At 36.4% G+C, this 25,967-nt stretch overlaps 1 pseudogene; it reads right to left on the bottom strand.

Moving 5' to 3' along the window:
• Positions 1 to 313: 313 nt before the first annotated feature.
• Positions 314 to 25,199, bottom strand: LOC121218425 (uncharacterized; annotated as a pseudogene).
• Between the last annotated feature and the right edge of the window lie 768 nt (positions 25,200 to 25,967).

The raw sequence follows: 25,967 nt of genomic DNA, 5'->3' as shown, positions 1-25,967 counted from the left end.
CATGTCATTGATATCTGGGGACCTACGGCGGGTACCAAGGAATATACAAAGAATATATAAATTTATGAATAATCGTTTGTACAATATGATTATAAATGTAATGAAAGAATGATTTGGAAGACAATCTCAAACAAATGAAAGAATAAAGGAATACTTGCTTAAAATGAGTGCAAGGATGTATTTAGAATAATAACGTTCAGACATTAGCCTATTTCACAAAGGATTTCCTATTATTTTTAGGCTAAAAGCAATAAGAATGTTCTGAATATTACTCTTAATAAGTTCTAAAGACTACAGGGACTTCTTCCGCAGTCTAATTATTTAGCTCACTCCCCGGTTCGTAAAGGCGAATTTCTAACAAGGTCTTTCTTTCAGCCAGGTTTATGGCATTGATGTGAACACTTCCCAATATTTCTTCATACATCACATTCATCCCATTATCAATGTGATTGGGTAGTGGATTTTTTGCACTGGATGAATCGTCAAACTTAACAATGCCCATATTGATGAATCTTTCAACTAGCTTTTTGAAGGCAGTGCAATTTTCTATAGAATGCCCCGTGATTCCTGCATGATATTTGCATTGGGCATTTGCATCGTATCCTTTAGGAAATGAGGGCTGCATTGGTTTCAAGTAGAAAGGGGATACCACATGTGCATCAAATAAGCCTCAATATAGCTCTCTATACGACATCGGTATAGGCTTGAACTGAAGCCTTCCTATATTTGTCCTTATGTAAGATTCTTGCTTTAAAGGGGCCTGATGTCTGGTGGTTTTTGTCTTTGGTTGCCCCACAGTGATTGGTTTTGAGTAGCCCCTGTTGTACCTACTTGCATTATCCACCTTATTCCCTTTCTTCCTTGGGGCTTTTACAATATCTGGGTGCTCTATTCTCGCCTGTTTTGTTTCTACTAGATCATCAAGGGCAACAGGATTAGTTAGATTACCTCTTAGATTAGAATTTGGGCCTGTCGAGTAATTCGTCGGTGCCAATGTACTAGTCTGATATTGTTGGGGCCTGATAGTAAAGAGTGCCCCTTGTGGACGTGCATCTGGCTCAACCTGGACACTTATTGGAGTACAACCTAGGGAATAGGCAAGATCCTCATTATCAACCCCACAGTGGACCACCGAGTTTTTTCCTTTTTCTAACTCTCCAGCAAGTCACCGGTTTAACTGGCTCGTCCTAGTTCTCTGTAATTTTATCATCATATCTCTCATTTCCTGTTGAAATTTGGTCAGTTGTTCCTGCATCTGTATTTACATTCGCTCTAATTGCTCCAATCTTTGTTCCATTTCTCTAGTCTTTGCTTAGATACTGTAAGGGTGTTGGTTTTCCAAATTAACTGAAATAATTTTACTTAATTAGACTCTTTCAATGGATTTTAATGCATATGATGTCATGTAAAGCAAATGCAAGAAATGAATGCCTAAAGAGACATTGATTCAGATTCAATTACATTTAGAAAACTTTACTAGAAGACAAATTTCTTTACATAAAGTGGATATATATACGACTTTGCCCTCATACTCTAGGCAAATACATATTCTCTTTATTCATCCGGATTCTAAGATAAACCTAGCGAATTCTTCAAAATGGGTGCCTCCTCTATCTCTTTTTGCTTGATTTTGGTTGAGATCCATTGTCTGCCTATCCTTGTAATGCCCATCGGCTTCTTTAAGGAAGTTGGAATATCAAAAAATCTTGAATAATCGGCTTGAATCTTCAAGCCACGAAGTAAAGTCATATATTCCTCCATCACCCTTCTTGTGTTTTTCGGAATACATTCAAGCAACCATATTATTTTGCACTTTATCAAGAAATTCGTTTTCTATGACAAGCTCTCTAATTTAGTAATCAAACTTGAATCAACACCTCTTTTCTAAGATGCAAATGTAATGCAATTAGAACAAGACGAAACAAGTTAGTACAAAGCCAAAATAAATAGAACGCCTATTTGGGTGACCACTAAAAGCTTGGTGTGGTTCTACCTAGGGTAAGTTCTTATGGTTCACTATATGTGGTTTTGGTTCTAGAGAAAAGGTACCTGAACCAGTAGATTCCTCGATCCTCACCCATTATAGGCTCATATAGATCGAGTTCGGTTCAGGGGAATACATTTCCCTATGGCTGCACGGAGATGAAAATCTCATGAAAACATAGGTACGGATGTATCCCGAAAGCAGTCCACTATCCTGCATGGAGGTGAAAACCTCATGAAGGACTAGTTTCTCGCTCCCACATAGAGAGGTAAAATCATCCAAATCATGTAATGCAATGCAAATACATTAACAAACTTAAACCAACCACGCAAGCACACTATAATGGAAATGAAATTGAATGCAAATGAGAAATTATGAATTTTAACACAAATTTTAATTTTTTGACCATAAGACAAAAATTAATCAATTTATGGCTCGACTCTCGAGGGTCCCCAGCGGAGTCGCCAAGCTGTCCAAACCTTTTTTTTTTTAAAAAAAATTGTTTCGATTTAAAAACGAAAATTGGGAGTCGCCACCAATCTTTTATTGGGGTGTGATTGGGTCACCTAAAAATGATTTTGGTCTACGAGTTTTAAAAAAATAGGTTCGGGAGTCAGTTACGTACGAGGAAGGATTAACACCCTCGTAACGCCCAAAATTGGTACCGAATTAATTATTTAATGTCTTAAGGTCGAATGAAAAATATTAAAAAAAACGATTCTCCTTTTAAAATCTTTATTGAGATTTATTAATTTGAAAACTAAAAAGTTTGGTCATCTTGTTTCTATGAAGAAATCAAAACCTCGTAAGTTAAGGTACGATTCTTTGAAATTTTGACGACCACGCACTAATTTGCTTTGGTTTTTAAAAAAACACGTCTCGCGATAACAAAATATCGTATCCTGTGAGTTAGGACATAACCCTTTGAATTCCCGAGAGTAAGTTTTAATCTTGAAATGTTTATGATTTTATTGAAAAAAAAAGGATATTCAGCTATTTAAATTCAACGAAAAAAACTGAAGCCCAGTAAGTTAGGGCACAATCTCCTCGAGAATCTTGAAAACCGAATATTTTGAAAACTTATGTATAAAACAATTTCAGTAGTTTAAACAAATCAATAATATATCTAAAGAATAAAAGTATTTTAATAAAAATTGCACATGTACATATAAAACAATATTATATAAAAAATACTTTCATATAAATCTTTAAAACATAAAAATATATATAAAATGAATTTTTTTAAAAAACATATACTACAAAATAAAAAGCATCAAAATATATGCATTATACTGGATTTTAAAAAGAAATAAAATAATACATTATAAGATAAAATAGTAATATATGACAGCTGTAATACTCAATTGTTGCCCGGGGCCCAAAACTGTTTACACAGCCCAAATACATTTGGCCCAATAAGGCCCAAGTCACTACCCCAAACCCAAATCTAACTCTAGCCTAACCCTAAGCAGTAGTTAGCAGCAGCCACCCCACGTCGCAGCAACCTCCAGCCCCGTGCACGCCCCACGTCGCAGCAACCCCCACCCGCGTACGTACCTGCAACAAATAAACCACGAACAGCAAGCAAAACGAAAGGGGGAGAAAATATTAAAAAAAAAGTATTATTTGAGTTGTAAGGATTCAACTATAAAAGGGCCAATCGGTTTTTGTAAAAAAGAAGGATTGAAGGAAAAAAAACCTTTTCTGAAAAGAAATCGAAGAAAAAGGAAAAGTTTTGGCAGAAGGTGATCTCTTATTAAGTTTTTTTCATTTTTTTTCTTTTTTGATTTACTGCTTTGTGCATAAAACGGAAAGGAAAGGGAAAAGAGAACTTACCATTGTGAGTGTGGCCGGAGGACCTCTTCGTTTCGTAATAATCGGAGCGAGAGGGGTCTGAAATGGCAGAGAGGAAAGGCCATGACGCAACTTCAAATGGCAGAGAGGGGAAAATGATTTAGGGTTTTTTAAAATTGGGATTTTATAGGGCTTAAAACGACGTCGTTTGGGGCCTGTTTCAATGACCCCAAAACGGTGCCGTATAGGCCATGCCCGTGTGCAACCCGATCCGACCCGGTGGGATCAGCGCATTTCTTCAAAAATGGGCCATTTGCGCAATTGGTCCCCTTATTTTTACAGTGTTTTAAATTATTTTTTATTTCTTTTAAATTTCGCAACATATCTTATTACTGTTTCAATTTAATCCGTGTTGCTGCGCAGCGTTTTGGAGGGAGCGACTAATTTCCTTTTTGGTCCTCCACTGTTAATTGCGTGTTCTATTTGATCTATTGGTGTTTTACTTATTTCAGATTTGCCCCTAAAATTTTGGTTATTTCCAATTTAATCCTTAATTTTCATTTTAGGCTTTTTAGTTTATTTTTTAATATTGTTATTGCATCATTATTATTGCATTATTTATTATTATTATTCATATTAATAATTATTCTTATATTATTTATTATTATACTTACATATATACACACATATGTATTTTATAATAGATGTGTATATATTTCAAATGTTTTTTTATTACATATACATATTTTATATATTATTATTTTATTTTCATAGTGTTTATATATATATATGTATATACATTTATATTTTATAATATTTATACATTTTCCATATTTTATAATGTATATATATGTTTATACATTCTTTATAATATATATATTCTTACACTATTCAAAACTATTATAAATATATTTTTCGCATTTTTTATATATATACATATATATCCATATTTTCATAATTTACTAATATATTATACTTATATATATATTAAAATGCATGTATATATTTTATTATTGTTTTAGTTTCATGATTTTTGAATACTTATATATATACATATTTTGTAAATACATATACATGTAATTTAAAATAAAGTATTTGTTTCATATTGTACATTAACTTTTTAACATACCTCTTAAAAAATATATATTTTGGTTTCGTCAAAACATTAAAATCATTTCCTTTTGATTCAAAGGCTTTTAAAATAATGCAATATTCGATATTTGGGATTTTCGAGAAAATTGAGTCGTAACGTATTGGGTTTCGATTTTCTTTGTTAGTCCTAAATAACTGGGAATATTCTTTATTCAAAATGCATAAGCATAAAAATCATTTTCGGGAACTTAATTTGGTGTGTCCTAATGTATTGGGCATGACATATTGCTTTCTCAAAATGAAGATTTTCTTATAAAATAAAAGCGATATTCAAAGTTTGGGGATTTTGAGTAATTGTACCCTAACGTATTGGGTCTCGATTTATTCGTCTGACTTAAACAATTGATTATCCTTTTCAGATTTCATCATTTGAGTTTTTTATAAATCTTTTTAACCTTCGACACCAAGACATTAAACAATCAATTTGGTACCGATTTTGGGCGTTACGAGGGTGCTAATCCTTTCTCGTGCGCAACTGTCTCCCAAACTTGTTTTCTCAAATTTCGCAGACCAAAATCGCTTTTAAGGTGAGCTGATCACACCTCAATCAAGGATCGGTGGCGACTCCAATTTTTGTTTTTAAAGTCGATAACTTTTTTTGTTTTCAAAAAAATTGTTTCGACAGCTTGGCGACTCCACTGGGGACTGGTTAGAGAGTCGAGCTGTAAATTGATTACTTTTTGTCTTTTAGTCGAAAAAATAAATTTTGTTTTAAATCATGGTTTCCCCTTTTCATTTATTGGCTTTCATTGTCATACGTTTGTTTGATTGGCTTAAGTCTGTTAGTTTATTTGCATTTCGCATTTCATAAGTCGGTCATTTCTACCCCTTTAAGTGGGAGTGAGAAGCTTCTCCTTCGTGAGGTTGTCACCTCCGTGCAGGATAGTGGATAACTTTCAGGATACATCCGTAATGGGTGAGGATTGAGGAATCTGCTAGTTCGAGTACCTTTACTCTAGAAGTCAAACTTCATATAGTGAACCTTAGGAACTCACCTTAGGTAGAATTACTCTGAACTTTAGGAGATACCTGACTAGGATTTTTTATTACTTCTTGATTGTATTGGTTTTAATTTTTATACCTGATACTAACTTGTTGTGTTTTGTTTTGACTGCATGACATTTCATTATAGAAAAGAGGTTTTGATTCACGTTTGGCTGCTAAATAGAGAGCTTGTCATAGAAAACGAATTTCTTGATAAAGTGAGACAATACGATTGCCCGAATATAGCCCAAGAAAACGTGATGCAAAAAGGGAAATAGTCTAACAAAGGAGTACACGTCCTGGTTTCATTGCCAAATGAGTCAAGTAGACGAAGATTATTCAAGAGTCATCAAACGTCCCAACTTTTCTAAAAGAAGCTAATGAGCATAAGTGAACAAGGAGTTGTGACCCGGATCAAGCAAAAAGGAGCTAGCAGTGGCATCCATTGGAAATTTATGAGATTTATCTTAAAAATACGAATGAAGAAAAAGATCGATGTTTCTTGGAGTATAAGGGCGATGCCGTATATATTTTCGCTTTATGTAAATAAATTTGTCTTCTAGTAAAGTTTTCTAACCGGGATTGAATAAGAATGAACGTCTCTTTTTTGCATTTATCTCATGCATTTTCATTACACTACATCATATACATTAAAGACCACCAAAAGATCCTAATTGATTAAAATTATCTCAGTTAACCTGGAAACCAACCAGCCAACCAAACACCATTACGGTACAAGAGCGAAATCAAAATATGGACCAAAGGTTGGAAAAGCTCGAGCAGTTCCAAAAAGAAATGCAGGATCAACTTCAGCAGCAGATGCAGGAACAGCTCGAGAAGATTCAGCAGAAAATGAGGGACAAAATGGTAGAATCTCAAGGGAGTATGATGACACAGTTAACGCGATTGTTGACTGAAGGAAAAGATAAAAGAAAGGGCATTATGGCTAATGTTGAGGAGGGAGGTGATGATGGACCTCTCTCTCCTCCAGGCGTTACTCCTCCACATGTACAAGTTCAGGCTGAAGTATACCCGCACAAATCTTCTATCACAATCAGGCCTCCGCAGTTTCAGGCTGAGGCTTCGAGGTTAGTAATTTTCCAAATTGGATCAGGCTCTAGCCCCGAGAATAATCCTGCTAATCCTGTTTTTGATGAGGTGGTCAGAAAAGAAAAAAAAGAGGAATTACCAAGGCAATGAGAGGAAAGATGGAAATAGATGAAGAGAAGTTCAGAGCGATGGAAATCACTGAGAGATATGGTAGGATTGATGCTAAAGATTTGAGTTTGGTTCCAGATTTGGTGCTCCCTTACAAGTTTAAGATGCCAGAGTTCGAGAAGTATAATGGGACCAGTTGCCCTGAAGCCCACATCATCATGTTTTGTAGGCGAATGACTGGATATGTCAGTAATGACCAACTATTGATACATTGCTTTCAAGATAGCCTCACAGGGGTAGCATCTAAGTGGTACAATCAATTGAGCTATACCCAGATTAGTTCTTGGAGGGATTTGGCACAAGCATTCATGAAGTAATACAGTCATGTGACAGATATGGTTCCTGATAGAATCACTTTACAAAACATGGAAAAGAAGCCAAATGAAAGTTTTAGGCAATATGCTCAGAGATGGAGGGAAGTTGCTATACAAGTTCAATCGTCGCTCCTAGAGAAAGAAATCATGATACTTTTCATCAACACATTGAAAGCCCCGTTCATTACACACATGCTAGGAAGTGCCATAAAAATTTTCTCAGACATAGTTATGAATGGTGAAATGATTGAGAATGCCATAAAGAGTGGAAAGATAGATGCGGGAGAAAACACCAAAAGGTCAAATTCGAGGGAAAATGGAAATGAAATGAATAATGTAAGTAGAAGATATTCCAAGTTGGTCACTATAGGCTAGCCGAGGGCCGTGACCACTAGCTAACAAGGCTTGAGACAAAATACTGAAAGACTCCAGTTCACACCCATCCCAACGACATATGGGGAGTTGTACCAGAAGCTATTTAATGCATATGTGGTATCTCCGTTCTAGTCAGAACCTGTGCAGCCTCCATTCTTAAAATGGTATGATGCAAACACCCAATGTGAATACCATGTAGGAATTGTAGGACACTCCATAGAAAATTGCACTACTTTCAAGAAATTGGTTGAAAGACTCATCAATATGGGCATTTTCAAATTTGATGATTCATCTAGTGTAGAAAATCTGTTACTCAATCACATTGATAATGGGGTGAATGCGATATATGAAGAAGTGTCGGGAAGCATTCACATCAATGCTGTACGTGAAGACACGATTGAAAAGGGACCTTGTTAGGTATTTACCCTTATAAATTTAGGAGTGTTCTAAATAATCAGATTGTAGAAGAAATCTCTGAAGTATCTAGAGCTTACTTAGAGTAATGTTCAGAACACACTTGTTGCTTTTAGCCTAGAGGCAATAAGAATTCATTTGTGAAATAGGCTCATGTCTGAACGTCATTATTTTAATACATCCTTGTGATCATTTTTGAGCTAATATTTTTTCATTCTTTACGATTATTTCATTTTTCTTCCAAATCATTCTTTCATTCATAATCATATTGTACAAATAATTATTCATAAATTCATTCATAATCATTCTTTCATTCTTTGGTACCTACAATAGGTCCCTGGATATCAATGACATGAATGACACTGCTACAGATTTAGAATCTCCTTTTGAGCGAGACATGTGTTTAGTGGGATCTCATGACTTTGAAGATGACATAGATCGTGGCCTATCTTTAGACTTGTTGAGGATGGTAGAATAAGAAGAGAATCAAATTTTACCTCCTGAGGAGGCAATGTAGATTGTGACCTTAAGGGGATGTGCATAACCAGAGGAACAAAGAAAGACCTTGTTGAGTTAAATTTAGGGTTTAAAGATGTCTTCGCATGGTCATACCAGGACATTCCCGGGTTAAGCACTGATATTGTAATCTGAGCAACAGCACGACGTCAAAAATTTATAGTATGTTCAAGATTAACATCATGAACGATGCAGTTAGAATTCTTTACCGGGGCAATGCCTTCTTCTCTGGCTTATCATAGTTTTGCCCGTTGAAGTCAAGTTACCATTTCTTCATATTTTTGTTAGATTTCATCCTAATTGAAGAGGAAGATCCAAAGTTTTTTTCGTCATAGTTAAATTTCTCCCCATAAGGTTTTATAAGAGAAACCTGATACCAAAGATGATCTTTTGCATACAAAGTGAAAGTAGAAGATCTTGTGTGGAAGACTTTATCTAAAAAAACATTGATTCTGATCGAAAAGGATAACCAAGACTTGCCTAATCCTATGAGTTCAAATTCAATCAAAGAAAAATTTGAAAAAAATCAGATAAAAAAGTCAAAAAAATAAAAGATCAGAAAAAAATTAGAATCAAAATAAAAAAGCAAAATCGAAAAAAGAAAAATGATGAAAAAGAAAAAGAAAAATAAAAAAGGGAGAGGCCAAGGCGAAAACCCGCAAAGGGTACTTTGTGACCAAATGTGGATTTGAGTTGAAAACCCGAAAAGGGCGGCTAAAATATTGATCAAAATGGGGCATGAGGCGATTAGAGCAGCTCAAATAGTGATTAGAATGAGGCATGCAGTGTTCTTTCTATACCTGAATCAGCAGGAAAGGGTACGCGACGTCTTGGGGCATCGACAGAGTACTGTAGATCTCCTAAACACATGTCAAACTCAGAATGGTTTTCAGGAAGTTTGTACAGAGAAGTTCAAGCTGCGATATCTGCGGCACCTAATCTTCATACTATTTATTTTGAATTTGTTGTTCTTGGAATACTTCATTCTTTTTCAAGATATGCGTTTCCAATCAATTCCTCTTTTATTCTTAATATTCTTGATAATTTATTCATTTCAAGATATGCTCTCAAATTAATTCTATTTTATCTATCGTTATAATCTTTTTGCAAGCATGTTGCATTAGAATAATGATTAATGGACTAATAAAACTTTAGAATAATGATTAATGGACTAATAAAACTTTCACAAGGGAAGTTTTGCATATTACTCTAGAAGTTTCTAAATAATACATGAATCTAAAACAGGACTATTGTTTAGAACGCATCAAGTTTAAAGGTTGAAATATCTAAGAAGGAAAAGTTTAAATTGAGACTATCCCTTCAGATTTTGTTGTCATAGCCTTGATTGACCAAAATGACAAGATGTCATGTTGGTGATAAGGCTTCAATGAACAGGCAGGCAATGATCACCAAGCAATAGAAAGAGGTTTCATTGGAGAAGAAAGCATTTATTTGTGCATGAGCATTTGGTATGACACATTGGGAATGGTGTAAAGAACCAAAGAGTTTCACATTCTATATCCATGAGTTGTGATAGGAAAGGATTGAGAAAAGACCAGATTTTTCTACCATTGGGTTACAGCGGGAGAAAGATGGTACAAATTTTGCGTCCTAATGGAGAGAACTTTGAGGTTTACAGTGGGGAGCAATCTGATGAAGCGTTTCTTTGGATATGCGAGCCGAGCAAAAATGCGTTGTAGCACGTCAGTGATAAAGCCTTAATAAACTTCGAGTATTGATAACCTAACTGATAAAGAGGGATCATTCTCGAAAAAATGACATTCTGCATTCATTCAAAAGTCATTCATACACATCTAGTTAGGAGCATTTGATTCATTCTGATCATGACATCCTAATCACTAGGTATAATTAGGTTCATAAATTGAATTATACAGGTCATGTTCCCCAGAGAACAAACCGGTGAAACTTTAGCCTTATCTCCCTGAGCAGCAGTGGAGTAGGTTGAAAATAGCAGATATTGTCTTCCTGTGTTGACAGCGAAGTAGATCGAGGATACCAGCCTTGTCTTCCTGAGCAGTAGTGGAGTAGGTTGAAAATGGCAGATCTTGCCTTCCTGTACTGGCAGCAAAGCAGATCGAAGACATCAGTCTTATCGCCTTGACGTTGCAATGGAAAAGATTGAAGCCACGACGACGAATCTTACTTCCCTGGCATTGTAGCGGAGCAGATTGAAGCCACGACAGCGAATCTTATCTCCCTGGCGTTAAGACTTGGATTAGCTGAAGTGGAGCAGATTAAGGCTGTGGGCAGCGAATCCTATCTCTTTGGCATTACAGTGGAACGGATTGAAGCCACAACGGCGAATCTTGCTTCCCTGGCGGTGTAGTGGAACAGATTGAAGCTACGACGGCGGATCTGGTTTCCCCGACATTGCAATTTAAAGATTAAAGCCACAACGACGAATCTTACTTCCTTAGCGATGCAGTGGAATAGATTGAAGCTACAACGGTGGATCTGGTTTCCCTGACATTGCAATTAAAAAGATTGAAGCCACAATGACGGATCTTACTTCCCTGGCGGTACAGTAGAACAGATTGAAGCTACGACGGCGGATCTGGTTTCCCCAACATTACAATTAAAAAGATTGAAGCCACAACGGCAGATCTTACTTCCCTGGCGGTGCAGTGGAACAGATTGAAGTTACGATGGTGGATCTGGTTTCCCTGACATTGCAATTAAAAAGATTGAAGCCACAACGGCAGATCTTACTTCCCTGATGGTGCAGTGGAACAGATTGAAGCTACGATGGAGGATCTGGTTTCCCTGACATTGCAATTAAAAAGATTGAAGCCACAATGGTGGATCTTACTTCCCTGGCGGTGTAGTGGAATAGATTGAAGTCACAACGGCGAATCTTGTTTCCCCAACATTGCAGTTAAACAAATTGAAGAAAATAATCCTATCTCCCTGAAGTTGCAGTGGAGCGGATCAAAATGATAGATCTCATTTCTCTGAGGTTGCAGTAGAGCAGATCGTATCAGACTTATCTTTAAAGTTGCAGCAGAATAAATTGAAGTTACAAGTCTTATCTCCTGAAGTTGCAGTGGAGCAGACTAAAGATAGAAAATTTTGTTCTTTCGAGAAGCTATAAGGTACAAATCCTATCTCCCTGATGTTGCAGTGTAGTGGATCGAAGCACCAATTCCTATACCTCTGAAGATGCAGTAGGATGGAATGAGGCTACTTGAAGAAGAGGAGCACCAAGGTCCAGTATGATCGAGCAAAATTGGTTATTTTTAGAGTCTTTGCTATGTTCCCATTAGATGACAACGAGCAAAGAGGGGCAGCTGTAATACCCAATTGTTGCCCGGGGCCCAAAACTATTTACACAACCCAACTACATTTGGCCCAATAAGGCCCAAGTCACTACCCCAAACCCAAATCTAACCCTAGCCTAACCCTAAGCAGCAGTTAGCAGCAACCACCCCATGTCGCAGCAACCTCTAGCGCCGTGCACGCCCCACGTCGCAGCAACCCCCACACGTGTACGTACCTGAAACAAATAAACCACGAACAACAAGGAAAATGAAAGGGGAAGAAAATATTTTAAAAAAAATTATTATTTGAGTTGTAAGGATTTAGCTATAGAAGGGCCAATCGGTTTTTGTAAAAAAGAAGAATTGAAGGAAAAAAAAACATTTTTTGAAAAGAAATAGAAGAAAAAGGAAAAGTTTTGGCAGAAGGTGATCTCTTATTTAGTTTTGTTTCATTTTTTTCTTTTTTGATTTACTGCTTTGTGCATAAAATGGAAAGGAAAGGGAAAAGTGAACTTACCATTGTGAGTGTGGCCGGAGGACCTCTTCGTTTCGTCGTCATTGGAGTAAGAGGGGTCTGAAATGGCAGAGAGGAAAGGCCACGGCGCAACTTCAAATGGCAGAGAAGGGAAAATGATTTAGGGTTTTTTTAAATTGGGATTTTATAGGGCTTAAAACGACGTCGTTTGGGGCCTTTTTCAGTGACCCCAAAACGGTGCCGTATAGGCCATGCCCGTGTGCAACCCGATCTGACCCGGGGGGATCAGCGTATTTCTTCAAAATGGGCCATTTGCGCAATTGGTCCCCCTATTTTTATAGTGTTTTTAAATTATTTTTTTAATTTCTTTTAAATTTCGCAACATATTTTATTACTGTTTCAATTTAATCCGTGTTGCTGTGCAGCGTTTTGGAAGGAGGGACTAATTTCTTTTTTGGTCCTCGACTATTAATTGCGTGTTCTATTTGATCCATTGTTGTTTTATTTATTTCAGATTTGCCCCTAAAATTTTAGTTATTTCTAATTTAATCCTTAATTTTTCGTTTTATGCTTTTTTAGTTTATTTTATTAATATTGTTATTGCATCATTATTATTGCATTATTTGTTATTATTATTATTATTATTAATTATATTATTTATTATTATTATACTTACCTATATACACGCATATGTATTTTATAATAGATGTGTATATATTTCAAATGTTTTTTTATTACATATACATATTTTATATATGATTATTATTATTTTATTTTCATAGTGTTTATATATATATATGTATATAGATTTATATTTTATAATATTTATACATTTTCCATATTTTATAATCTATATATATGTTTATACATTCTTTATAATATATATATTCTTACACTATTCAAAACTATTATAAATATATTTTCCGCATTTTTTTTATATATACATATATATCCATAATTTCATAATTTACTAATATATTATACTTATATATATTAAAATGCATGTATATATTTTATTATAGTTTTATTTTCATGATTTTTGTATACTTATATAAACATATTTTGTAAATACATATACATGTAATTTAATTTAAAGTATTTGTTTCATATTGTACATTAACTTTTTAACATACCTCTTAAAAAATATATATTTTGGTTTCGTCAAAACATTAAAATCATTTTCTTTTGATTCAAAGGATTTTAAAATAATGCAATATTCGATATTTGGGATTTTCAAGGAAATTGAGCCCTAACGTATTGGGTTTCGATTTTCTTTGTTAGTGTCGAAATCATTTTTTATTTAAAAAAACAAAAATTACAAAAATTAGTTGTCGATAAAAGTTTAGAGTCGCCACCAATCTTTTATTAAGAAGTGATTGGGTCACCTAAAAACGACTTTGGTCTACGAATTTTAGAAAATCGGGTCCGGGAGTCGATTACGTATGAGGAAGGATTAGCACCCTCATAACGCCCAAAAATTGGTACCTAGTTAATTAATTAATGTCTTAATGTCGAAAATTTGAAAAATATAATCCTTAGCAAAAACTTAAAAACGTTACGTATTAAGACCCTTATCACTTCAGAGAAAGAAAATGTCACGCCCAATGCGTTAGGGCACAACATTCTAATTTCCTCAAAAATGAATTAGGCCAGAATACTCGTGTAATAAAAATTTAAAAGAATATCCATTTATTCAAGATTTAAGAAATCGCGGCCCAATACGTTAGGACACAATTCCTCCAAAATCCCAAACTTGGAATATTTCCTTTATTAATTTTTAGAAAAACTCTTCATTTCGAGAAATCAATGCGTCACATCCAATACGTTAGGACACAGCGTGTTGAATTCCCAATAATGAGTTCTTATTTTTTGATTAAAGAGAAATGCTCGATTGTTAGATTTAATGAAGAAAATCGGAACCCAATACGTTAGGACTCAATTTCCTTGAAAATCCTAAATACAAGCATTATCTCAATTTTGAAAAGTTTGAAATCGAGTAAAAAAATATGATGTGATGCTACATTAAATATACAATGCAATAATAAATATTACAATGGCATAGAAATAAAATGAATAAATGAATAAACAAAATCAATAACATGCAAAGTATCAAATAAATAAAAATATGAAAACATAAATAAACAAAAAACAAAAAAAATGAATAAAAAAAGAGCGCGTAACATATGCATTGGAATTATGAGAAATAAAATACATGATTTACATATAAAATTTGAATTATAAAATTTATATAATGCATTTATGAAAATAAAAAAAAATATAAATATACATATATAAAATTTTTAAATATATGTGTTAAAGATATAAATATCCATTTAAGCATTTTCGAAAATATAAAGAAATGCGCGTATGTATATGAAAAAATAATAGAATATTCGAGAAAAAAATAAATATATATATACATGTAAAATATATTAAAAATAATATCTACCTTAAAAAAATATATGTATTTATAAATATGAAAAATATTAGTTAAAAATAAATATGTACATGTATAAAAAATAAATATCAATGTATATATATAGATTTAAAAAAATAATAATACTTACTTTATTAAAGTTAATTAAATTTAAGAAAAAAATATTAAAAGAGACTAAATTGAACTACAAATATAAAAATTTGGGGTATATTCGCAAATAAATAAAACCCAAAGGATTAAATTAAACACGTGAATTACATAAAGGGGCTGGAAGGGAAATTTTCCCTTCTCCTCTAAAACGGCGTAGTTCAGGTAGGGTTAAATTGTCTAACAAGAACGGAGAAAAGACTTTAAAAATGCCAAATTTTGCCCGGTCGTGCTGGACCTAGTACTTCAATCTACTCCTCTGCAACTTCCGGGAGATAAGACTTGTAGCTTCAGCTTGATCTGCTGCAACTTGAAAATGATGTTCATGCGATCTGCTCTACTTAGTCTGCTCCATTGCAACTTCAGGGAGATAGGATTATCAACTTTTAATCTGCTCCACTGCAACTTCAAGGAGATAAGATTTGCCATCTTCAATCTGCCCCACTGCAACTTCAGGAGGATAAGACTTGCTTACTTAGTCTGCTCCACTGCAACTTCAGAGAGACAAGACTAGATGTGATCTGCTCTCTGCAACTTCAGAGAGATAAGATCCAAGGATTTAATCCACTCCACTACAACTTCAGGGGGATAGGATTATCGGCTTTAACCTACTCCACTGCATCCTCATGGAGATAAGGTTTGCCATATTTAGTCTGCACCACTGCAACTTCAGGAGGATAAGACTTGCTTACTTAGTCTGCTCCTCTACACCTTCAGGGAGATAGGATTATCGGCTTTAACCTGCTCCACTGTAACTTCAGGAAGTAAGGTTTGCCATCTTCAGTCTGCCCCACTGTAACTTCAAGAGGATAAGACTTGCTTACTTAGTCTGCTCCACTGCAACTTCAGGGAGATAAGACTAGATGCAATCTGCTCTCTGCAACTTCAGAAGGATAAGATCCAAAGATTTAATTCGCTCCACTGCAACTTTAGGGAGATAGGATTATCGGCTTTAACCTGCTCCACTGCAACTTCAGGGAGATAAGGTTTGCCATCTTCAGTCTGCCCCACTGTAACTTCAGGAGGATAAGACTTGCTTACTTAGTCTGCTCCACTGCAACTTCAGGGAGATAACACTAGATGGGATCTGCTCTCTGTAACTTCAAAGAGATAAGATCCAAGGTTTTAATCCGCTCCACTGCAACTTCAGGGAGATAGGATTATCTGCTCTAATCTGCTCCACTGCAACTTCAGGGAGATAAGATTTGCCATCTTCAGTCTACCTCACTGCAACTTCAGGAGGATAAGACTTGCTTGCTTAGTCTACTCTACTGCAACTTTAGGGAGATAAGACTAGATGCAATCTGCTCTTTGCAACTTCAGAGAGATAAGATCTGTGGTTTTAGTCCGCTCCACTGCAACTTCAGGGAGATAGGATCATTGGCTTTCGATCTGTTCTCTAGGGAACATGACTTGTAAAAATCTATTCTATGAACTTAATTATGCCTAGTGATTAGGATGTTATGATCAAAATGAATTCAATGCTCCTAACTAGATATGTATGAATGACATTTGAATGCATGTAGAATGTCATTTTTCGAGAATTATCAGTCAAGTTATTATTTAAAGTTTATTAAGGTTTTGTCGCTGACACCTTTTGCTTGGCTGACATCACCAAAGAAACACTCAATCAAATTGCCCTCCATTGTGAACTTCAAAGCTCAATCCACTAGGACGCAGAACTTGTACCATCCTCCTTCCACTGTAACCCAATGGTAGGAAAGTTTGACTCTTCTCAATACTCTCCTATCGTAATTCAAGGATGCAGATCATGAAACTCTTTTACACCATTCCCCGGGTGTCCTACCAAATGCTCATGCATAAATGAAGAGTTTTCCTTCTAGAGGGAATTTCTTCCTACTCCTTGGTGATTGAAGCTTTGTCACCAATCAAGACTTGTCATCTCATTCAATATTTAGACAACAAAGTCTGGAAGAACAGTCTTAATTCAGTCTTTTTCCTTCTTAGACTTTTAAACCTGGCTCGTCCTGAACAAATAGTCCTGCTTCAGGTTTCTAAACTATTTAGAAATTCCAAGAGTAATATGCAAAACTTCTTTTGTGAAAGTTTTTTTAGTCCATTAATCATTATTCTAATGCAACATGCTTGCTCAAAGATCAAAATACTGACTAAGAAATAAATTAATTCAAGGGATAACTCGAGCAATAGAAAAGAAATTTATTGATAGCAAGTGTCTTGAAAAGAAAAAGTATTCAAGAACATCGAAAAATGAAGTATTTACAAGAAAAAACAAACTCGGTTCAAGTTATATGAAGACTAGGTGCCTTGGATATCGCTGCTTGGACTTCTCCGCGCAAACCAAGAACCATCTTGAATTTAACATGTGTTTAGGGGATTTACAGCACTTTGTCGATGCCCCAAAACGTCGTATATCCTTTCCTTGTTGACTTAAGTGTAGCAAGATCACCATATACCCCAATCTAACAGTGTTTGAGCCACCCTTTTCGGGTTTTCAACTCAAACCCCCTTTGGTCTCAAGGCGCCCTTTTCGAGTTTTCACCTTGGCCTCTCCATCTTTTTTTTTTCTTTTTAGGAAATCAGAGTGCCCTTCGCGGGTTTTCACTTTGACTCCTTCATTCCTTCAAGTGAAATATTTCTTGACCGAATCAAAATGTACAGGATTCGGAAGATTTCTGCCATCCATTTCACTCAAAATCAAAGCGCCTCCAGAAAAAGCCTTTTTCAAAACATAAGGACCTTCCCAGTTTGGCATCCATTTCCCTCTGAAATCTTTTTGTAAAGGGAGGATCTTTTTCAAAACCAAATCCCCCTCATGAAATTCTCTGGGACGAACCTTCTTATTATAAGCTCGCATCATTCGCTTCTGATACATTTGACCATGACGAATAGCTTTTAGTCTTTACTCTAAAATCAGGTTCAACTGATCATACCGAGATTGGATCCATTCAGCCTCATCCAAATTTAGCTCAGCAAATACCCAGAGAGAAGGAATTTCAACCTCAATAGGTAAAACTGCTTCTATTCCATAAACCAAAGAAAAAGGTGTTGCCCCAATAGAAGTCCTGGCAGATGTTCGGTAAGCCAGAAGAGCGAATGGTAACTTCTCATGCCAATCCTTGTAAGTTTCAACCATTTTCGCCAAAATCTTCTTAATATTTTTGTTGGCCGCGTCTACTGCACCATTCATTTTTGGACGATACAGTGACGAATTATGGTGTCTGATGTTGAACTGACTGCAGACTTCTGTTATTGTACTGTTATTCAGATTCAGCACATTGTTAGATATGATTCTTTCAGGCATTCCATATCGACATATGATCTCTTTCTTCAAAAACTTATTGACTACTGACTTCGTGACATTAGCATATGAGGCTGCTTCTACCTACTTAGTGAAATAGTCAATAACCACAAAAATGAAACGATGTCCATTAGAAGCCTTCGGTGATATTGGTCCAATGATATCCATACCCCTCATGGAGAAAGGCCATGGAGAAGTCAAAACATGAAGAGGTGAATGAGGCACCTGCATTTTATCCCCGTAAATTTGGCATTTATGGCATTTCTTGGCATGATTGATGCAATCTCTTTCCATGGTGTACCGGTAATATCTAAATCTCATGATCTATCTAGCCATTGTGAATCCATTGACATACGTTCCACAAACACCCTCATGGACTTCTTCTAAAATTTACTTAGCCTCTACAGCGTCCACGCATCTCAACAGTACTCGATCCTTTCCCCTTTTGTATAGGATCTTTCTATCTAGGACATAGTCAATAGCTAATCTCCTCAATGTCCTATTATCATTCTCCGTTGCCTGATCAGGATATTCGTGATTTTTCACATATAGTAATATATCTTGGTACTAGGGACGATTATCATTCTCTATTTCTTCAATGTTGTAACAGTGGGCCGAGATCTCATAAATACTAATTTGAATGAGCTTCATGTCCTCTAATCTGTTCACTTTAATCATGGAGGCTAAAGTGGCCAAAGCATCAGCCATCTGATTTTCTTCCCGTGGGAGATAACAGAATGTAATGTTGTCAAATTCTTCGATCAATTCCAGAACCAATCTCCGATAATGGATCAACTTAGGGTCTCTTGTCTCTCATTCCCCTCTTAGTTGGTATATTACCAATCCTGAGTCTCTGTATACTTCTAGTGTTTTAATGTTCTTGGGGATCCTCTTTAGCATTTGCCACATACATCAAATCTTTATTCGGGAAATCAAAGTCTAAAGGCCCGTAATCTTCTAAAGCTCTGCTAGCCAAGAAATCTGCTATCGCACTCCCCTTGATGGCCTTCTGACTTACATATACGATATCAAACTCAGAGAGCAAGATTTGCCATCTAGCCATTCTTCCATTCAATGCCGTTGATTCCATCATATACTTTAAAGGGTCTAATTTTGAAATTAGCCAAGTCGTGTGATAGAGTAAGTATTGCCTCAACCTCTTGGTTGTCTAAATCAAGGCGCAACATAGTTTTTCAATAGGCGATATCTCATTTCACAATCAATTTATTTCTTACTAAGATAGTATATCGCCTTTTCATTCTTTCCAGTCGCGTCATGTTGACCCAGCACGCATCCCATGGAGTTATTGAACACTGTCAAATTCGAAATCAAGGGTCTATCTGGGCTAGGTGGTAACAGCACTGGAGTATTGGATAAGTATTGCTTTATCTTTTCAAAGGCTTTTTGGCATTCTTCATTCCAGACATCAGGATTATGTTTTTTAAAAGGCGAAATATGAGATCACATTTCTCGGTCAACTGTGAAATGAACCGAGCAATGTAATTCAGTCTTCCTAAGAAACCTCAAACTTCTTTCTGAGTACGTGGTAGTGGTAAATCTCGTATTGCCTTGACTTTGTCTTGGTCAATATTGATTCCTCTTTCACTGACTATGAAGCCCAACAACTTTCCTGACCTGGTTCCAAAAGTGCATTTCGTCGGATTGAGCTTGAGCTGAAACTTCCTTAGTCTTAAGAACAATTTTCTTAGGACCTGTACATACTTCTCCTCTGTTCTGGATTTGACGATCATATCATCAACATACACCTCAATTTCTTTGTGCATCATATCATGAAACAAGTCTACCATGGCTCTCTGATATGTTGCTCCCGCATTCTTCAATCCGAATGACATTACTTTATAGCAAAATGTTCCCCACAAAGTAATGAATGTAGTTTTTCCCATATCTTCCGGATGCATCTTTATCTGATTATATCCTGAGAACTCATCAATGAAAGAAAACAGCGAATATCCCGCTGTATTATCGACCAGAGTATCAATATGTGGCAATGGGAAATTGTCCTTTGGCTTGCTTTGTTCAAATCTCTGTAGTCCACGCACATTCGTACCTTTTCATCTTTTTTGGGAATTGGAACGATGTTGGCTACCCATTCAGAATATTTGACCTCCTGTAAAAACCCAGCATCAAACTGCTTCTTGACCTCCTTTTTTATTTTAAGCACAATATCAGGCCGCATTCTTCTGAGCTTCTGTTGAACTGACTTGCAATCCTCCCTTATAGGTAAGCGATGCACTACAATGTCAATACTCAATCCGGGCATATCCTGGTATGACCACGCGAAGACATCTTTGAATTCTTAGAGTAATTCAATGAGGTATCGTCTTGTCTTTGCAGAAATCTCAGTTCCAATTTTCACCTCTTTTCTTTCTTCCAAGCACACAATTTCTACTGATTCTTTGTGATGTAGGATTTCTTTTTCTTCTTGTTCTACCATCCTCAACAAGTCCAGAGATAAACCATAATCTTCATCACCTTCAAATTCGTGCGATCCCTCTAAACACATGTTTCATTCAAAAGGACACTCTGAGTTCGTAGCTGCGTCATTCACGTCGTTGATATACAGAGACCTAATACGGTTACAGAAGAATGTATGAATTTATGTACAATTACTTGTGCAATGATTATAAATGAAATAATATATTTACTTGTATGGAAAGAATGAAAGAATATTTGCTCGAAACAATTGCATAAATGTTTTATTAAAATAATGATATTCAAACATAAGCCTATTTCACAAAAGAGTTCTTGTTATTTCTAGGATAAAACAACAAGTTTGCTCTGAATATTACTCTGAGACAGTTCTAAAGACTTTAGGTATTTCTTCCGCAGTCCAAGTGTCTAGAACACTCCCAGGCTCATAAGGACGAATATCTAACCAGCTCCTCTCCTCATTCACATGCTCATGAATGGCATTGATGTGCATATTTCCCAAAGTTTCTTCAATGCTTCCCTCAACCGGTATCTTTCTCTCAGCATGAATAACTCTTCCAGATACAAATGTTTTGGATACGTGTGGAATTATCATTGGTTCCCATTTGGTTTCCTCCCCACTTATACGCGTCCTTCTTCTTTCGTGTCTTTTTTCTAGCTCCTTCTTTCTCTGTCCTCTGTCTGACTTGTATCCTAAGCCAAAGTGATCTTGCTTTCCTTTTAGTACTGGCACCTCAATCCTCTCTTGAAGATATCTCCCCAGCCATTTTCCAGGTAAAGCTCTTTTTTCCTACCAACAACTGCAAACCCATCTCTGTAGTTTTGGATAATTTAGGCACCAAAATTTTGCTTCCTTCAAGAAAAAATACCGTATTTACAAACTCCAAAGATCGAAATGAGCATTCTACTGACTCATCATTAGTCTCCACGTACGACATCTTATTGGATACAGCTGCTATTATATCCTCTTCGGCATTTATTGTCACTAGCTGACCTTCTGACACTAACTTCAGCTTCTGATGTAATGATGATGGTACTGCCCTGCCGAATGTATCCATGGTCTTCCTAATAAAAAATTGTAGGAAGGTTTGATATCCATCATAATAAAATCTACCTCATAAACTGTTGGGCCAATTAGTAGGGGTATCTCAATTCTTCCCATGACCTTTCTTTCTGTACCGTCAAACGCCCTCACCATATTTTGGCATGTTTTCATGTGCGAACTGCCTATGGGAAGCCTGTTGAGTGTGAATAATGGAAACACGTTCAAAGCTGATCCATTGTCAATCAATACTCCTAGCAAAATATGCCCCTTGCATCGTGCGGTGATATGCAAAGCTTTAGTAGATCCCACACCCCCAGAAGGTATTTCATCATCATTGAAGAATATGAAATTATCAACACTGATATTATTGACCAACTGATCTAACTTGCCGACAGAAATATCATTGGACACATATGTCTCATTTAACATCTTTATCAACGCACTTCGATGTACTTCTGAATTCAAGAGCAAGGTTAGTACGGATATGTGAGCCGGTTGTTTATGCAACTATTCGACAATATTATACTCGCTGTGCTTCAAGAATTTAAGGAATTCCACGGCTTCTTCCTCCTTTACTGGCTCGTTGATAGACAACACAGGCTTAGCTATTTTCCCCTATTGTTCCACTATTATGGCCCTTCCTTTCACATGTTCTGGATCAGCACTCACATCCTGGTCCTTTGTAGTCTCCATTCCAGGGACAGTTGTATTGCACTCATAGTTCCACGGAACCTTCCTACTATCTTAGTAAGAAAAGGTTGCAGGTTTCTTTATTATGATCCTTGGCATTACTGGCGCTCTCACTTCATCATTCCTTGGTCGCGAGATGATGACCACAGGCTGAGTTACTCTTGGAACCTTTGTGGATTCGGATGTGCAAATACTCCCCTCCTCCTTAGCTTCTTCATAAAACTCCATTTCCTTGTTATCCATCAGGCCTTCAACCAAGGCTCTGAATTCTGTGCATTCTTGAATTTCATGTCCTTCCTCATGATGGAACTCACAGTAATTTTCCATCCCTTCAAAGCTTCCTTCTGAATTCAATACAAGCAACCCTCTTTCTACCATCTTCTTCTAGATCCATCTCAAAGGAATCTTTACTTCTACAATATTTCTCTTGATTTTCCTACCCGTGCTACCTCCTATCATGTTCACTCCATTTTCATTTTGATTAGGTAACGAATTCTCTATACTGGGTGAATCATCCACTTTAACGACACCCATGCTTATAAGTCTTTCTACCAGCTTCTTGAGCGCCGTACAATATTCTATAAAATGCTCCACGATTCCTGCGTGATAATCGCATTGTGCGTTTGTATCATACCACTTTGGGTATGGAGGCTGTAGAGGTTTCAAGTGGTAAGGGGAAACCACATGTGTATTGAATAGATTCTGATATAATTCCATATACGATATCGAAATCGGCGTAAATTGAAGCTTCTCCGTATTTTTCCTTGTGTCGGATCCTCGTTTTGATAATCTTTGTTGGTTAAGAGCCACTTTTCTCGGTTAATTCACCGTAATCGTCTTTAAATATGAACTTGTATTATTGACCTCATTTTCTTTCTTCTTCGAAGCCGACCTTTTGCTACTTTCTCCCGCATCTATCTTCCCGCTTCTGATAGCATTTTCTATCATTTTGCCATTCATAACTATGTCAGAAAAGCTTTTAGTAGCACTTCCTAACATATGTGTAATAAATGGGGCCTTCAATGTGTTAAGAAAAGCATCGTCATCTCTCTTTCTAGAAGAGATGGCTGAACCTGTACGGTAACTTTCCTCCATCTCTGTGCGTATTGCCTAAAACTTTCACCAGGTTTCTTTTCCATATTCTGCAGAGTGATCCTATCAGGTACTATGTCAGTCACATGGCTGTACTGCTTTATGAATGCCTGTGCTAGATCTCTCCATTATTTAATCTGGGTACGGTTCAATCGATTGTACCACTTGGATGCTGCCCCTGTGAGGCTATCCTGGAAGTAATGTATCAGGAGTTGGTCATTATTGACATAACCAGTCATTCTTCTGTAGAACATGGTAATATGAGCTTCGGGGCTACTAGTTCCGTTGTACTTCTCAAACTCTGGCATTTTGAACTTGTAAGGGAGTACTAAATCCGGAACCAGGCTCAATTCTTTAGCATCCATCCCATAGTAGCTCTCCGTACATTCCATCGCTCTAAATTTCTCTTCCAACCATTTGTACTTTTCCTCTAACTGTTTTGGCAACTCATCATTCATTTTCTCCTTTCCAGCCGTCTCATCGAAATCAAGGATAGCAGGATTAACAAGGTTGGCTCCGGGGTAAGAGCCTAATCCTGCCTGAAGATTCATTAGCGTTGCAGCGTTGCCCTGAAATTGCTGAGGATTAATGGTAACAGAGGACGTACGCGGGTATATCTCAACTTGTTGGGAGGTAAAGTCTAGAGGATAGACAGGTCCCTCATTGTCTCTTTCTTCAACATTGACCACAGAGCCTTTTCCTTTATCAGTTCCCTTGTTCAACCATTGAGCTAACTGAGCCATCATACTCCCTTGAGATTCCATCATTTTGTCTATATTTTTTGCTGCTCATTCATTTGTTATTGAAGTTGCTCCTGCATTTCCTTTTGGAACTGTTCTAGCTTTTCCGTCCTTTGATCCATGTCCCTAGTTTTTAATCGAGTTCCGTAGCAGAGTTTAGTAGGCTGGTTGGTTTCCAGATTAACTGAGGAGTGATTTAAATTAATTAGAATATTTTAATATTTTAAATGCATATAAAGTAATGCAATGCATGAAATGAATGCAAAAAAGGCATCAATCTTGATTCAATTCCATTTAAGAAAACTTTACTAGAAATTAAATTTCTTTACATAAAGTGAATTACAAATAAGACTTTGCCTTAGTACCAAGAACTCTAATCTTTCTAAGTAACAAAGCTAATTCTTGCCCCCGATCCGATTCTAATTCATACTTCACACTCAGCATGTCAGCCTGTACTGTTAAAGTCTATATGTGATCAGCTACTTCTCAAATCTGGACCACGGCTTCTTCCATAAGATGATCTCTGTTCCTAACTTGACTCTGAAAGTAGCGGAGCTGTTCATTATTACGACTTTCATTTGCTTTCAAGTGCTTGATCTGGATCTCACCATTTTGCAGTGCCGTTTCTAGCTCTTCGATTCTTTTCTTCATTTCTTCAATCTTGCTCAAGCTTGCTTTCAACTCTATTGCAGAATTTCAATTTTGATACTGACGAAGAGATCCTTCCAACACGATCACCCTATCCTTTAACTCGCATTTTTCCTTTTGGCTTTCTGACAAACTCTTTTCTAAAGCCTCGTTTCACCTCTGCATCTCTTGGAATTTCTGTTCCCATTTATCGACTTTGTCCTTTTCTTCTCGAATTTCTGCTCGCCACTATTCTGACATTTTTTCCAGCCCGGTAATTCTCATTGCCAGACGCAACTTTTTATAATCCGTCTTCAGACTACCCAACTCCTCCTCAGCCTTATTTTTCTCTTTCCTTAATTTTTCAGTTTCAAGCATCTGAACATCTATGTCCAATCTCTAGTTCATCTTTTCCTCCTCCATTTGCTCTATCTTCTTTTCTAAAGTCACATTTCTTCTCTCAAAATCTTGTCTTATGATTTCCAACTCAGAAGGGATAACTCGCAAATGTTCCTTTATTAGCTGGCGACCTTCCTGACTTACCTTGGGTATATTGTTGTTGATTCTCTTACCCCACCATTCATTATACTCAGGAGTTGTCATCGGACCTACAGCTAACCCTTTTCATTCAGCGAATCTGTTTCCACGCACTAGACATCTCTTGAATCTTCTTTCTATAACCATCATCTTTGTACGAAAATTCACAATCAGCTATCCCTTGGGTCGCAGGTATAAATTGTCTTGACCTATACTATCTCAGCACCAATAATGGGGCATATCCAATAGCTCCCCAAATCCCAAGTAGTGGAACCCAATCGAAATTACCACACCTATATAGGATCTCATTTGGAAGCAACCAATGAGCTCTCCACTCAACGTCTTCTTCCTGAAGATTTTGAAGAATTTCCATCCACTTCTCCTCTGAAATGTCGTCTCTCCTCGGCGTAGCTACTA

This window comes from Gossypium hirsutum, chromosome D06 (assembly GCF_007990345.1).
Source record: "Gossypium hirsutum isolate 1008001.06 chromosome D06, Gossypium_hirsutum_v2.1, whole genome shotgun sequence".
Lineage (NCBI taxonomy): Eukaryota > Viridiplantae > Streptophyta > Magnoliopsida > Malvales > Malvaceae > Gossypium > Gossypium hirsutum.
Note: the sequence above shows the minus strand (reverse complement) of the source record. Positions and strands in the feature narration are given on the sequence as shown.